The sequence below is a fragment of the Trichosurus vulpecula genome, chromosome 3, assembly GCF_011100635.1.
Source record: "Trichosurus vulpecula isolate mTriVul1 chromosome 3, mTriVul1.pri, whole genome shotgun sequence".
NCBI lineage: Eukaryota > Metazoa > Chordata > Mammalia > Diprotodontia > Phalangeridae > Trichosurus > Trichosurus vulpecula.
Genome location: NC_050575.1, coordinates 439909353 through 439927181, shown reverse-complemented (window position 1 = coordinate 439927181; position 17829 = coordinate 439909353).

Sequence of the window (17829 nt, the reverse complement as noted above, 5' to 3'; positions counted from 1 at the left end):
CTTTTAGCACTAATTCAATCAAGTGTCCTTGAAGAGTTTGGCCTTTGTTTCCTTTACTAAATTAGGAGTCCTTGATGACCTCCTTGCCTCCAGGGAAAGCCTAGTTTACACGGGTTTGAGTTACATGTTTGTGACATAAGAGGCTTTTACACCATGTGGATTTAAGCTGAATTTTTGTGACGCTTTTAGGTCATGTGGGTGAGTTGCATGTGTGACTCACCTTTGACCCTGAACAAGATATATAAGCCCAGAGGTTGGCCTTCTCTTAGAGGGTCTCACTCCTAGAGGCACAGGAATCTGGGCAGCTGCTCTAAGGGCCTCCTGGCTGAACTCAAATGTTGATGGTTTCTTGGTAACTATGAATTGTATTTGGTCTGTTTATAAATGTATGTTTGTAATTAGTATTTGCTCTGAAGTTCAGGATGCTGGCTTTTGCCCCTGAACTAAGTGAATCATATTTGTATATTGGATGGAAATAAGATTGTTAAGCCCCCAATGCTACTTTCCTTATTAAAGCAGATCAAAAGAACCTGTGCTGGCAGCATTCTTTTTGTTGGGCTTGTGTTGGTTTTTTACCCCCACAGCAGCTGCAAGCTGGATTTGTTGCAACAACCAGCAAGCACCCTCACATACACAGAATCACCTGCTAGCACAGGTTCTTTAATCTGCTTTTAAAGGAAAGCAACTTTAGAGAGGTCAACAAGCTTTAATTACATTCACTAGTTCAGGGGAAAAGTCAGCCCCTTGAATGTCAGAGAAAATACAAGCAGAGAAAAATACAAGCAAAGTAATCGCAAAGACGAACAGACAGGGCCATGACTGCCTGAATCAAAGAAATATGGCTATACACTTTACACACACCACTGGATCAAGAGAGCCTTTACCTCTGAGCAGTCAGGGGTCTCAAAATACGGTTAATCAGAGTTTGTATCAGGAAATCAAAAGGTCCTTCTCATAAGTGAACCCCAAAGCAAAATACCAACTCAGAGTGTATATACACTTCACAGAGCCTGAAGGCATCATAACCCTTTTAAAAATTTATTCTTTCCCATAAAGATAGCTTTTAGTTTCATTTATCAGTTAAATAGTTTTCTTACTTTCAATTTTATTAATCTTGTGACTCAGTGACTCAGTGCCTAATCAACTTAGTACCAAAAAGTGTGAAAGCCTTCCTACAAGCAAGCCTTCCCTAAGTAACCTTCCCTTAATGGGCTCCACATGAGACCTATTAATGGGCGAGGAATATTTTCATATCCCATTAATATTAAAATTGTTTACAAGAAACACATTTGAAACAGAGAGACATGTAGAGCAAAGGTAAAAGACTGGAGCAGAATACACTACCCTTGAGCTAAAATAAAAAAAAAAATGGTGTAGCATTCCTGATCTCAGGCAAAGCAAAAACAAAAATAGATCTAATTAAAAGACACAAGGGAGGAAATTGCATCCTGCTAAAAAGTACCATAGACAATGAAGTAATATCAATAGTAAACATATATGCACCATGTGGTATAACATCCAAATTCTTAGAGTAGAATTTAAGGAAGTTATAGGAAGAAATAGAAGCCAAAACTATATTACTGGGGGACCTCAGCCTCTTCCTCTAAGGACTAAATAAATCAAACCACAAAATAAAGAAAAAGAAGTTAAGGAGGAGCAGTTAGGTGGTGCAGTGAATAGAGCACCAGCCCTGGAGTTGGGGGCACTTGAGTTCAAATCCGGCCTCACACCCTGTGTGACCTTGGGCAAGTCACTTAACCCAATTTGCCTTACCTCCCACCCCCACCAAAAAAGAAAAACAAAAACTAAGAAGGTGAATAGAATTTTAGAAAAATTAGATGGGGGGCAGGGTGTATAGCCAAGATGGTGGTATCAAAACACGATTCAATTGAGCTCTCCCCCAAATCCCTCCAAATACCTGGAAAAATGACTCTAAACAAATATTAGAGCTATAGAACCCACAAAATGACAGAGTGAAATAAGTCTCCAGATGAAGACAGTCTAGATGGTGGCTGGGAAGGGTCTATCCCACCACGCTGGGAGTAAAGCACAGTCCAGCTTGGGCCACACCAGGACAGATGAGGCTGGAGCAGACTGGGTGGAGCAGGCCTCAGGGCACTTAATCACTGGCAGTTGTGGCAATTTCCAGACTTCTCAACCCAGAAATACCCAAGACAAAGTAGCAGGTCAGTGGTAAAACTCTGTTGGACTTAGGTGAGAGAAGGGCATGGTCTTGCCCTAGCTCTCTGGTGGCAGAGGTGGCTGCAGCAGCTTCGGTGATGGCATCAGCAGTGGCGGCTGCTTCTGGAACTCCAGGCCCTCGACAGTGGGGGGGGTGGGGTGGGAAACCAAGCGGCTGATCAGATGGGGAGTGCTGGGATTTCTTGCTTTGCCCTGCTTGGGTTTGGATCACAGTCCTGGTTGGCAATTCCTGGGGGAGGAGGAGTGCTGGTGTGGCAGAGCTTGTGGTAGCTGTGCCAAAGGAGTCCTCCTCATAGTTACATGGTAGAAAGGAGTACTTACACGCACAGACCAGAGCACAGGACAGAGGAGGAGTATCATACCACCTCAGAATAAAAGTAGCCCTAAAAAAGGAGCTCAAAACCCATGAAGGTTGGGACAGAGCACTTTCCACTCTGGACACAGTAATACCCTGACAAAGAGCTCAAAAGTCAAGTAATTGACTGAGAAAATGAGCAGACAGCATAAAAGGACTCAGACTATAGAAGCTTACTTTGGTGACAAAGACAATCAAAACATACAGCCAGAAGAAGTCAACAAAGTCAAAGATCCTACATCCAAAGCCACCAGGAAAAATATGGATTGGTCTCAGGCCATGGAAGAGGTCAAAAAGGATTTGGAAAATCAAGTAAGAGAAGTGGAGGAAAAATTGGGAAGAGAAATGTGAATGATGCAAGAAAGTCATGAAAAATGAGTCAACAACTTGCTAAAGGAGACACAAAAACATACTGAAGCAAATAACATTTCAAAAAATAGACTAACCGAAATGATAAAAGTGGTCCAAAAAGCCAATGAGGAGAAGAATGTCTTAAAAGGCAGAAATAGCCAAATGGAAAAGCAAGTCCAAAAGATCAATAAAGAAAATAATGTATTAAAAATTAGAAAAGAGCAAGTGGAAGCTAGTGACTTTATAAGAAATCAAGAAATTACAAAACAGAACCAAAAGAATGAAAAAAAATGAAAGACAATGTGAAATAACTCATTGGAAAAAACACTGACCTGGAGAATAAATCCAGGAGAGATAATTTAAAAATTATTGGACTAGATGAAAGCCATGATCAAAAACAAGCCTAGATATCAACTTTCAAGAAATTATCCAGGAAAATATCCCTGATGTTCTAGAACCAAAGGGCAAATTATAAATTAAAAGAATCCACCCATTGCCTCTGAAAAAGATCACAAAAAGAAAACCTGTAGGAATATTATAATGAAGTTTCAGAGTTCCCAGGTCAGGGAGAAAATATTGCAAGCAACCAGAAAGAAACAATTTGAGTAATGTCAAAATACAATCAGGATAACACAAGATCTAGTTCCTTCTTCACTAAGGGATTGAAGGGCTTGGAATATGATATTCTGGAATTCAAAGGAGCTAGGATTAAAACCAAGAATCACATACTCACCAAAATTGAGTATAATACTTCAGGGAAAAATATGGATTTTCAATGAAATATAGGACTTTCAAGCATTCTTGATGAAGAAAAAGTAGAGCTGAATAGAAAATGTGACTTTCGGGCCGCATAAAGGCAGCGTCTTACCAGAGCTCTCTCACAAGGTCTGTCAGATTCCTATAAAAAAGTGAATTTGAGCAGATTTGAGAGAGTCAGAAACCGCGAGCAGTCTGTGTGGGGCAAATCTCCGAGCGAAGAGAGTCTGAAAGGCCGAAGGCATGAATCGGTAGGCTCGGAGAGGGCTCGACATGGGGAGCTGCTCCAGACCAAAGAGGAAGCAGCTGGCCAGGAAATCCATGTGGGAGACAGGCTGGGAGAAAGCTGGGTGCTCGAAACCGGCGGAGATCCCCAGGCCACCCAACACAGGACAGCAGTCTGTGGAAGCGAGGAGAGGCAGTGCAACGCCACCAGCCGTGAAACACCAACTGCTGATGCTTGCAGCCCAGAAACTCGGATTCTTGAACTTCCAGGAGACATAATGTCCAGGTACATGGCTCTAATCCCTCCCCTCCCCACCCAGAGAATTCTTGGGAAAAAAAAAAAAAGAACGCTGGAACTGAGCAGAAAGTAGTGGGGCTTCAGTGGTTAAATAGCATAAGTTCATTAGTCCCAGAGGGGCAGAGTCAGCAGGAGACAACGCCAACAGCCCAGACGTAATCTTGCTCCCCCAGGGGAAGTGCCAGACATCAGCTCAAACAACAAACAGCTGAGACCATTGCTGAAAAACAAGTGCTGGAGAGCACCCAGAGGGAGTGAGACGCCAGGGAGCCAGACCCGTCCCCCACACCTCAGGAAACTGAAGGTTATAATTCTAGACTCACAATCCCCAGAATAAGAAAGCTGGGACAGAGAGTCCTGAGCCCCATAGACAGAAACTTGTTGAAAAGCCAGGAAAAGGCAAACCAACGTGAAGAAGAACACAAAAAAAACTGAGGACCATAGATTCTTTTTATGGAGACAGGCATGATCAAAATACCAATTTGGAAGAGGACAGCAATGACACTATAGACATGTCTGATACCTCAAAAGGTAATGTGAACTGGTCTCCAGCCCAAAAAGCATTGCTGGAAGAGCTAAAGGAGGATTATAAAAACCAAATTAGGGAGGTAAAAGAAAACATGGAAAAAAATGGAAAAGTCCCTAAAGAATAAGACTGACGAAATGGCTACGGAGATTCAGAATCTAGAGAGAGAAAATGACACCCTGAGAGGCAAAATCAACCAATTGGAAAAGGAGACTCAAAAGCAAAATGAAAACACTAACTCATTAAAAATTAGAGTTGAGCAAGGGGAATCTAATGAATCTATGAGGCACCAAGAAGTAGTAAAACAAAATGTAAAGAATAAAAAATAGAAAAAAAAAATGTGAAATGTTTGATGGGGAAAACAACTGACCTGGAAAATAGATCCAGGAGAGACAATTTAAGAGTTATTGGTCTACTGGAAATCCACGATGAAAAAAAGAGCCTTGACAGTATCTTCGAAGAAATTAACAAAGACAACTGCCCAGAGGTCCTAGAACCAGAGGGCAAAATAGTCATTGAAAGAATTCACCCGTCACCCCCTGAAAGAGACCCCAAACTGAAAACACCAAGAAATATTATAGCCAAATTTCAGAACTATAAACTAAAGGAGAAAATACTGCAAGCAGCCAAAAAGAAGCAATTCAAATATCGTGGAACTACAGTCAGGATCATGCAGGATCTCTCAGCTTCCACACTAAAAGACAGGAGAAACTGGAATATAATATTCCGAAGGGCAAAAGAGCTGGGACTACAACCCAGGATCAAATACCCAGCCAAACAAAGCATAATTTTTCAGGCAAGGCAATGGACATTCAATGAAATAAGGGAATTCCAGACCTTCCTGATGAAAAGGCCAGAGCTCAATGGAAAATTTGATCTCCAAATACAAAACTCAAGAGAGACATAAAAAGGTAAGCAGGGGGAAAAACCCCACAAACCTTATTAACCAATAAGGGCAGGTTGTTTACATCTTTATGTGGGATTATATCATCTTATGTATGTTTTATATATATATATATATATATATATATATATATATATATATATATATATATATATATACACACACATATATAAGTCAGTCTTGAGAATGGTACAACTATTATGACAAATGAAAGGGATATACATGGGTTGTGAATGCCTGTATAAATTAACTGATGTAAAGATATAAAATATAAGTAAGAGATATAAAGGGAAGGCTATGAGAGAAGCGGTAAGGAGGTAGTACAAAAGGGTAAATTACACCAAATGAAGAGGCACAAAAACATATTATAGTAGAGGGAAAGAAGGGAGGGAGAAGAGCAGTATTTGAACTTTAAAACCTATAAAAATGGCTCTGAACCAATTCTAGAACGGCAGAACCCACAGAACAGCAGAGGGAAGCCGGGCTCCAGCCCAGGACAGCCTGGATCATCTCTGGGTGAGGTCTATCCCACACGGAGCTCGGAGCTGGGAGCTGGGAGCTGGGAACGGAGTGGAGCAGAGCCCAGCCTGAGCGGTGTGGAACATCTAGACCAGAAGCCGGGCGGAGGGGGCCCTAGTGCCCTGATTCAGTGAGCTGCGGCAGTTACCAGACCCCTGGACCCACAAACACCAAAGACTGCGGAGAAGGTTAGTGGGAAAAGCTGCGGGAGTGGAAGGAGTTCGCGGTTCGGCTTCCAGCCCCGGGGGCAGCGGAGGTGGGGCAGCTACAGCTGTTGTTACTTCCGGCTCCAGGCCCAAATGGTGGGAGGAATTAAGTGGCGGATCAAAGCAGGAGTGCAACAGCCTGCTGAAGATCTAAGCCCAGTCTGGACTGGGGGTCCTTGGGGAAGGAGGAGTGCGGCTCTGACAGAGCTGGCACCTCCCCCCCAAAGGTAGAACATAGAACTCGTTAGTCTACAAGCAGTCATACCCCACTGAAAAACTCAAGGGTCAAGTTAGTTGGTTGGGAATATGGCCAGGCAGCGAAAACGCGCCCAGATTCAGTCTCAGACTTTGGATTCTTTCTTTGGTGACAAAGAAGACAACAAAGTCATAGAGCCTACAACCAAAGCCTCCAAGAAAAACATGAACTGGCCCCAGGCCATAGAAGAACTCAAAAAGGATTTGGAAAAGCAAGTTAGAGAAGTAGAGGAAAAATTGGGAAGAAAAATGAGAAGGATGCGAGAAAACCATGAAAAACAAGTCAATGACTTGCTAAAGGAGACCCAAAAAAATACTGAAAAATACACTGAAGAAAGCAACACCTTAAAAAACAGACTAACTCAAATGGCAAAAGAGCTCCAAAAAGCCAATGAGGAGAAGAATGCCTTGAAAGGCAGAATTAGCCAAATGGAAAAGGAGGTCCAAAAGACCACTGAAGAAAATACTACTTTAAAAATTAGATTGGAGCAAGTGGAAGCTAGTGACTTTATGAGAAATCAGGATATTATAAAACAGAACCAGAGGAATGAAAAAATGGAAGACAATGTGAAATATCTCCTTGGAAAACCACTGACCTGGAAAATAGATCCAGGAGAGATAATTTAAAAATTATTGGACTACTTGAAAGCCATGATCAAAAAAAGAGCCTAGATACCATCTTTCAGGAAATTATCAAGGAGAACTGCCCTGATATTCTAGAGCCACAGGGCAAAATAGAAATTGAAAGAATCCAGCGATCGCCTCCTCAAATAGATCCCAAAAAGAAATCTCCTAGGAATATTGTTGCCAAATTCCTGAGCTCCCAGATCAAGGAGAAAATACTGCAAGCAGCCAGAAAGAAACAATTTGAGTATTGTGGAAACCCAATCAGAATAACCCAAGATCTGGCAGCTTCTACATTAAGAGATCGAAGGGCTTGGAATGCGATATTCCGGAGGTCAATGGAGCTAGGATTAAAACCTAGAATCACCTACCCAGCAAAACTGAGTATCATGTTCCAAGGCAAAATATGGAGTTTCAATAAAATAGAGGACTTTCAGGCTTTCTCAGTGAAAAGACCAGAACTGAATAGAAAATTTGACTTTCAAACACAAGAATCAAGAGAAGCATGAAAAGGTAATCAAGAAACAGAAATTGCAAGGGACTTACTAAAGTTGAACTGTTTTGTTTACATTCCTACATGGAAAGATGATGAGTATGATTCATGAGACCTCAGTATTAGGGTAGTTGAAGGGAATATGAATATATATGTATATGTATATATATATATATATATATATGTTTATGTATATATAAGTGAATATGTATGTATATATCTATGTGTATATGGATGTATGTGTATGTATGTGTATATATATATATATGTGTTTATATATATATATATATGTGAAAGAGAGAGAGCAGACACAGGGTGAGTTGAGGATGAAGGGAAGATAGCTAAAAGAAATAAAATGAAATTAAGGGATGAGAGAGTAACATACTAAGAGAGGGAGATAGGGAGAGATAGAATGGGGTGGATTATCTCGCATAAAGTTGGCAAGAGGAAGTAGTTCTATGGGAGGAGGGGAGTGGGCAGGTGAGGGTGGAATGAGTGAACCTTGCTCTCATCAGATTTGACCTGAGGGGGAATACCATACATACTCAGTTGGGTATCTTACCCCACAAGAAAGAAGAGGGAGGAAGATAAAAAAAAAATAAAAGGCGGGGGGATGATGGAGTGGAGGGCAGATGGATGTGGAGGTAATCAAAACAAACACTTTGGAAAGGGGACAGGGTCAAGGAAGAAAATTCAATAAAGCGGGATGGGTTGGGAAGGAGCAAAATGTAGTTAGCCTTTTACAACATGAGTATTGTGGAAGGGTTATACATACTAATACATGTGTGGCCTAGGTTGAATTGCTCAACTTCTTAGGGAGGGTGAGTGGGAAGGGAAGAGGGAAGGGAATTTGGAACTCAAAGTTTTTAAAATCAGATGTTCAAAAACAAAAAAAGTTTTTGTATGCAACTAAAAAATAAGATACACAGGCAATGGGGCGCAGAAATTTATCTTGTCCTACAAGAAAGGAAGGGAAAAGGGGATGAGAGGGGACGGGGGTGATAGAGGGGAGGGCTGACTGGGGAACAGGGCAACCAGAATATAAGCCATCTTGGAGTGGGGTGGGGGAGGGTAGAAATGGGGAGAAAATTTGTAATTCAAACTGTTGTGAAAATCAATGCTGAAAACCAAATATGTTAAATAAATAAATTGCATTTAAAAAAAAAAAGAAATCTAACTTGTCCTATGGGAAGTAGGAGGGGAAGGGGAGAAAATAGGAGTGGGGTGGTCAGAAGGGAGAGGAGAAGTATCAAGTGGGAAACGGTAAGATAAGGGAGGGGAATAAAGAGGGAGGGTAAACTGAGGAAGGCGGTGGTCAAAAGCAAAATTTTGTTGAAGAGGAGAAGGGGAAAGGGAGAAATAAAAGCATAAACAGGGGGAATTAGGATGGAGAAATAGACAAAGACAGAAATCATAAGTCTGAACATGCAGGGGATGAACACTCTCATAAAACAGAAGCACATAGCAGAATGGATTAAAAACCATAATCCTACAATATGCTGTTTACAAGAAACGCATTTGAAACAGGGTGATACATATAGGGTAAAGGTAAAAGGCTGGAGTAAAATATATTCTGCCTCAGCTAAAGAAAAAAAAGCAGGTGTAGCAATCCTAATCTCAGACAAAGCAAAAGTAAAGATAGATTTAATTAAAAGAGATAAGGAAGGACAATATATCCTCCTAAAAGGCACCATAAACAATGAAGCAATATCATTGCTTAACATATATGCACCAAGTGGTAAGGCATACAAATTGTTAGAGTAGAGGTTAAGGGAGTTACAGGAAGAAACAGACAACAAAACTATAATATTGGGAGACCTCAACCTCCCCCTTTCTGAACTTGATAAATCTAACCTCAAAACAAATAAGAAAAAAGTTAAGGAGGTAAACAGAATTTTAGAAAAGGCACATATGATAGACATCTGGAGAAAACTGAATGGGGATAAAAAGGAATATACTTTCTTCTAAAGTACACGGCACATACTCAAAAATTGACCACGTACTAGGGCATAACCTCACAATCCAGTGCAGAAAAGCAGAAGTAGTCAATGCATCCTTTTCAGATCATGATGCAATAAGAATCCTTTTTAATAAAGAACCATGGAAAAATAAGCTAAAAACTAATTGGAAACTAAATAATCTAATTCTAAAGAATAAGTGGGCCAAAGAACAAATGAGAGAAACAATTAATAACTTCATTGAAGAGAATGACAATAAAGAAACAACATACCAAAACTTACGGGATGCAGCAAAAGCAGTTCTTAGGGGAAGTTTCATATCCCTAAACGCCTACATGAATAAAATAGGGAAAAAGCAGATCAGTGATCTGGGCATACAGCTGAAAAAGCTAGAAAAAGAGCAAATTGAAAACCCCAAATTAAATACCAAATTAGAAATACTGAAAATCAAAGGAGAGATTAATAAAATTGAAACCAAGAAAACTATTGAATTAATAAATAAAACAAAGAGATGGTTTTATGAAAAAACCAATAAAATTGATAAACCGTTGTCCAACTTGATTAAAAAAAAGAAAGAAGAAAATCAAATTACCAGTATCAAAAATGAAAAGGGTGAAGTCACCTCGAATGAAGAGGAAATCAAAACAATAATTAGGAATTATTTTGCCCAACTGTATGCCCATAAATTTGACAACCTTAGAGATATGGATGAATATCTACAAAAACATAAACTGCCCAGGCTAACAGAGAAGGAAGTGAAATTTCTTAATGACCCCATATCAGAAAAAGAAATTGAGCAGGCCATCAACGAACTCCCTAGGAAAAAATCTCCAGGGCCAGATGGTTTTACATGTGAATTCTATCAAACATTCAAAGAACAACTAATTCCAATACTTTGTAGACTATTTGGGAAAACAGGTGAAGAAGGAGTCCTACCAAATTCTTTTTATGACACTAATATGGTACTAATACCCAAACCAGGTAGAGTTAAAACAGAGAAAGAAAATTATAGACCAATTTCTCTAATGAATATTGATGCAAAAATTTTAAATAAAATATTAGCAAAAAGATTGCAGCAACTCATCACGAGAATAATACACTATGACCAGGTAGGATTTATTCCAGGAATGCAAAGCTGATTCAATATTAGGAAAACAATTAGCATAATTGACCATATCAACAACAAAACCAGCAGAAACCATATGATCTTCTCAATAGATGCAGAAAAAGCCATTGACAAAGTACAACACCCATTCCTATTAAAAACACTAGAAAGCATAGGAATAAGGGGAACCTTCCTCAAAATTATAAATAGCATCTACCTAAAACCAACAACAAACATTGTTTGTAATCGGGATAAGCTAGATGCATTCACAATAAGATCAGGGGTGAAACAAGGATGACCATTATCACCCCTATTATTCAATTTGGTACTAGAAACCTTAGCTGTAGCAATGAGAGAAGAAAAAGAAATTGAAGGAATTAGAATAGGAAAAGAAGAAACTAAATTATCACTTTTTGCAGATGATATGATGATTTATTTAGAGAATCCTAGAGAATCAAGTAAAAGACTACTTGAAAAAATAAACAACTTTAGCAAAGTTGCAGGATATAAAATAAACCCACATAAATCCTTAGCATTCCTATACATTACTGACAAAGCCCAACAGCAAGAGATAGAAAGGGAAATTCCATTCAAAGTTGCTGTAGACACAATAAAATATTTGGGAGTCTATTTGCCAAGACAAACCCAGGGCCTATATGAGCATAACTATGACACACTTTTCACGCGAATAAAATCAGATCTAAATAAATGGAAAAATATCGGTTGCTCATGGTTAGGCTGAGCTAATATAATAAAAATGACAATTTTACCTAAATTAATCTATCTATTCAGTGCCATACCAAACTACCAAAAAATTATTTTACTGAGCTGGACAAAATAATAACAAAATTAATCTGGAAAAACAAGAGGTCTAGAATATCTAGGGAATTAATGAAAACAAATGCTAGAGAAGGTGGCCTTGCCATACCAGATATTAAACTGTACTACAGAGCAGCAGTCATCAAAACTGCCTGGTACTGATTAAGAAATAGGGGTGTGGATCAGTGGAATAGGATAGGCACACAAGTAGGAGAAATCAACAAGTTTAGCAATCTACTCTTTGATAAACCCAAAGAGGCCAGCTTCTGGGCTAATAATTCACTATTTCACAAAAACTGATGGCAAAATTGGAAAAGGATAGGGCAGAAACTGGGCATAGACCAATATCTCACACCACACACCATAATAAAGTCAAAATGGGTTCATGATTTAGGAGTAAAATCTGATACTATAAGTCATTTGGGAAAGCAAGGAATAGTTTACTTATCAGACTTATGGAAAAGTAAAGAATTCATGACCCAACAAGAGATAGAGAGCATTACAAAATGCAAAATGGATAATTTTGATTATGTCAAATTGAAATGTTTTTGTACAAAAAAGCCACTACAACAAAGATTAGGAGGGAAGCAGAAAATTGGGAGAAAATCTTTGCAACTAGTATCTCTGATAAAGGCCTCATTTCTAAAATATACAGGGAACCGAGCCAAATATATAGGAACACAAGCCATTCCCCAATTGAGAAAAGGTTAAAGGATATGAACAGGCAGTTTTCAGAGGAAGAAATTAAAGCTATCTATAGGCATATGAAAAAATGCTCTGGATCACTACTGATTAGAGAAATGCAAATCAAAACAACTCTTAGATACCATGTCTCTCCTGTCAGATTGGCTAAAATAACAAAACAGGAAAATGATAAATGCTGGAAAGGATATGGGGAAATTGGAATATTGTTACATTGCTGGTGGAGTTGTGAGATGATCCAGCCATTTTGGAGAGCAATTTGGAATTATGCCCAAAGAGCTATAAAACTGTTCATACCCTTTGACCCAGCAATACCACTTCTAGGGTTGTATCCCAAAGAAATCACACAAGCGGGAAAACGACCCATATGTACAAGGATATTTATAGCGGCTCTTTTTGTGGTAGCCAAGAATTGGAAAACAAAGGGATGCCCATCAATTGGGGAATGGCTGAACAAGCTGTGATATATGAACGTAAACGAATACTATTGTGCCATAAGAAATGGGGATGATACGGACTTTGTAACAACCTGGAAAAACCTACACGACATAATGCTGAGTGAGCGGAGCAGAGCCAGGAGAACATTGTACACAACCACAGATATATGGATTCCGTGAGGACCAACCCTGACATACTTCGCTCTTCTCAGCAACGTAAGGTGCAAGGACAACTCCAGGGGACTCACAATGGAGAATGCTATCTTCATCCAGAGAAAGAACTGTGAAGTTTGAATACAGATTGAGGTGCACTACATGCTTGCCTTTTTCGCTTCTCTTTTATTTTTGTTTTTGGGTTTTTTTTTTTTTGGTTCTGTCTCTTCTTTCTCATGATTCATTCCATTGGTCACAATTCTTCTCCACAACTTGGCTAGTGTATAAAGTAATTCAATGTGAAGTTATACATGGTAGTTATATGAGATTCCAGGCCGTCTTGCGGAGGGAGGGGGGAGGGAGGGGAGAAAATCTGGAACTCAAAATTATGTAGTACTGTGTGTGGTAAACTAAAAATAAATAAATAAATTTAAAAAAAAAGAAACTGAGTCCCCGAGAGGGGACCTGTCAGGTAATAAACAGTAGAACCAGAAAAAATAAAAAAGTAAATAAATAAACAAACAAATAAATAAATAATTGGAGTTAAAAAAAAAGAAAATGTGACTTTCAAATATAAGAATCAAGGGAAACATGAAAAGGCAAACAAGAAAGAGAAATCATAAGGGACTAAAGTTGAACTGTTATGTGTACATTCCTACATGGAAAGATGATATTTCTAACTCATGAGACCTTTCTCAGTATTGGGCATAGGGTGAGTTGAATGTGAAGGCATGATATCTTAAAAAAAAATAAAAGTAAAGCATGAGAGAGGAATATATTGGGAGAAGGAGAAAGGGAGAGATAGAATGAGGTCAATTATCTCACATAAAAGTGGCAAGAAAAAGCTGTTATAATGGAAGGGAAGAGGAAGTAGGTGAAAGGGAATGAGTGAGCCTTGTTCTCATCAGATTTGACTTAAGGAGGGCATAGCACACACACTCAATTGGGTATCTTACCCTACAGAAAATGGGGGAAAGGGCATGGGGCATGATAGAAGGGAGAGCAAATTGGGGGAGGCAGTCAAAAGGAAACATTTTTGAAAAGGGATAGGGACAAAGGAGAAAATTGAATAAATAGGGGATGGGAAAGTAGGGAGGGAAATATTCTTTCACAGCATGACTACTATGGAAGTATTTTCCATGACAATACATGTATAACCTATATTGAATTGCTTGCCTTCTCAAGGAGGGTGAATGGGGAGGGAAGAAGAAGAGAATTTGGAACTCAAAATTCTAAAAACAAATGTTGAAAAATCGTTTTTACATGCAACTAGGAAATAAGTTATGTAGGCAATCCTGTATAGAAATCTATCTTGCCCTACAAGAAAGTAAGGGGAAAGGAGACAAGGGCGGGGAGTAGGGTGATAGAAAGGAGGGCATACTGGGGAAAGGGGTAGTCAAAATACAGGCCATCTTGGGATGGGAGAAGGTAGAAATGGGGAAAAAATTGGTAAGTCAAAATCTTGTGGAAATGAATGTGTAAAACTAAATATAAATTTAAAAACATCGAGAAAAAACCAAAAAAAAAAAAAAAAAAGAAAAGTTAGACATGATAGAACTCTGGAGAAAATTGAATGGGGAAATAAAGGAACATACTTTTTTTTTTTCTCAGCAGTACATATCAATTACACAAAAAAATGGCCATGTATTAGATTATAATAAACTTCACAATCAAAAGTAAAAATCCAAAAATATTAAATGAAACCTTTTCAGATCATGATCCTAGAAAAATTACATGTAATAAAGTGCCATTGAAAATATATTAAAAAGTAATTGGAAAATAAATAATCTAATCCTAAAGAAGGAGTGAGTCAAAAAACAAATTATTCAAACAATCGATAATTTCATCAAAGAGAATGAAAATAATGAGATAAGGCACCAAAATTGATAGAGTGGTGCCAAAGCAGTACTTACGGAAAATTTTATATCTCTAAATGCTTACATGAATAAAACAGAGAAGAGGAGATCAACAAATTTTACATGTAACTATAAACACTAGAAAAAGAACAAATTAAAAATCTCCAATTAAATACCAAATTAGAAATACTGAAAATCAAAGGAGAGATTAATAAAATTGAAAGTAAGAAAATAACTACACTAATAAATGAAAGTCAAAAAGTGTTTTCAAGGGAAAAATAAAATATTTTAATATTTGGCTTATTTGATTTAAAAAAAAAGAAATAAGAAAACTAAATTACCAATATCAAAAGTGAAAGGGTAAATTTACCAATAAACAAAGAGGACATTAAAGTAAAAATCAGGAGAAATTTTATCCAATTGTTTGCCAATAAATCTGACAATCTTAGTGAAATAAATGAATATTTACAAAAATGTAACTTACCAAGATGTACAGAAGAGGACATAAAATACTAAAGAACTCCATTTCAGAAAAAAAAAAAATTGAACTAGCCACCAGTGAACTCCCTAAGAAAAAATCTGCAGGGGGGTGGAGCAGAGATGGCCACAAAAACAGTGTCTTATCGGAGCTCTCTCACAAGCTTTGTCAAATACCTATTAAAAAGTGAATCTGAGCAGATCTGAGAGACTTTGAAACTGCTAGCAGTCTGAGTGGGACGAATTTCCAAGCCATCTGTAGGCTGGGAGAGAGCTCAGCATGTGAAGCTGCACCAGACAGCACCAAAGCGGAAGCAGCTGCAGAAACCAACCAGCAAGACAGGCTCAAAGAAAGTTGGTTGCCCAAAACTGGCGGAGATCCCCAGGCCCCCTGACACAGGATGGGAGTCTGTGGAGGTGATGAGAGGCAGAAGCACAATGCCACCAGTCGTGAGACATCAGCTCCTGAGGCTTGCAGCCCAAAGGCATGCAACACGTCTTCTTGAACTTCTGGGATGGCTCTAATCCCGACCCCGCTGACCCAGAGAATTCCTCGGAGAAAAAATGCTGGAATAGATGAGACAGAAGTGGGGCTTCAGTGGCCAAGCAGTGGGAGTTCCTGATTCCCAGAGGGACAGAGCCAGCAGGGGTCAACGCCAGGAGCCCAGACATACCCTTGCACCCCCAGGGGAAATGGCAGACATCAGCACAAAGAACAAACAGCTGAGACCATTGCTGAAGAGCAACAGAGCTGGAGAGCAGTCTCAGGGGAAGAGGAGACTTCAGGCAGCCAGACCCCTCCCCCACACCTCAGGAAACTGAAGGCTATAATACACAAAGCTGGTAACTAGACTCATAATCCCCAGAACAAGAAACCTGGGACAGAGAGCCCTGAGCCCCAAAGGCAGATATTCACTGTAAAGCCAAGAAAAAGCTAACCAACATGAAGAACACACACACACACACACACACACACACACACACACACACACACACACAAACCGAGGACCATTGATTCTTTTTATGGAGACAGGCATAATCAAAATACCAATTTGGAAGAGGGTAGCAATGACACTGTACCCACATCTGATACCTAAAAAGGTAATGTGAAATGGTCTCAAGCCCAAAAAGCATTACTGGAAGAGCTAAAGGAGGATTTTAAAAACCAAATTAGGGAGGTAAAAGAAAAAATGGAAAAGAAAAACTCTGACAAAATCAAGTCCTTAAAAAATCAAGATTGTCCAAATGGCTATGGAAATTCAGAATCTAAAAAGAGAAAAGGACACCCTGAGAGGTAAAATCAAACAATTGGAAAAGGAGACTCAAAAGCAAAATGAAGACAGCAACTCATTAAAAATTAGAATTGAGCAAGTGGAAGCTAATGACTCTATGTTTCAACAATCTGGCTAGCAGTTTCTGTGGGGGTGTAAGATCCACCCACTGCCAGCACCCAGAAAGCTGCCAATAGCACAGGTTCTTTTGATCTGCTTAACTAAGGAAAGCAAGGTGAAGGGGTTGACAACCTTACTTTAATTCAGCATACTAATATCATTCACTTAGTTCAGGGGAAAAGTCCAGCACCCTAAACTTCAGAGCAAATTACAAACAAAGTACTAATATCAACAGACAGACCCAATACAGATTCATAGTTACCAACATCTAGGTTCAGCCCGAGAGCTCAGAACAAGGGCTGGCCCAGAGTCACTCTTGCCACCACTGCTGCGGGAATGAGCTCCAAGGAAGAGGAGGCCAACCCCTGGTTTTATATCTTTTTCAGCATCAGGGGTGAGTCACACATGCGAGTCACCCACGTGACCTAGAATCATCACAAAGAGGCGACTTAAACCCAGGTGGTCTAAGAGCCTCTGCTCTCCCAGACATGTAAACTAGGCCCTCCCTGGAGTTAGCCCCACCTTGGGCCCCACCTTAGTTGCCAATCCACACCCACTAAGGTTTTACACCTAATAGGGGTTTGGGCCTGGGGCTTAGCACCTAGTAAGGCTCAATGAAATACACTAAATTACTCAAAGGGAACAAAAGCCAAACTATTCAAGGGCACTTGGTTGAACTAAGTGCTAAGAAGCCTATTTTGCTTACCAACACACTCTATGAGAAATCAAGAAGTAGTAAAACAAATGTAAAGAATGAAAAAATAGAAAAAAAAAATGAAATATCTAATTGGAAAAAACAACCGAGCAAGAAAATGGATCCAGGAGAGACAATTTAAGAATTATTGGTCCACCAAAAATCCTCAATGAAAAAAGAGCCTTGACAGTATCTTCGAAGAAATTATCAAAGGTTGCTGCCCAGAGGTCCTAGATCCAGAGTGTAAAATGGTCATTGAAAGAATCCACAGGTCACCCCCTGAAAGATATCCCAAATTGAAAACCACAAGAAATATTATGGCCAAATTTCAGAATTACAAAGTCAAGGAGAAAATACTGCATGCAGCCAAAAAGAAACAACTCAGATATCATGGAACTATGGTAAGGATCATGCAGGATCTTTCAGAGTCTACATTAAATGACAGGAGAAATTGTAATATGATATTCCGAAGGGCAAAGGAGCTGATACTACAACAAAGGATCAACTACCCAGCAAAATTAAG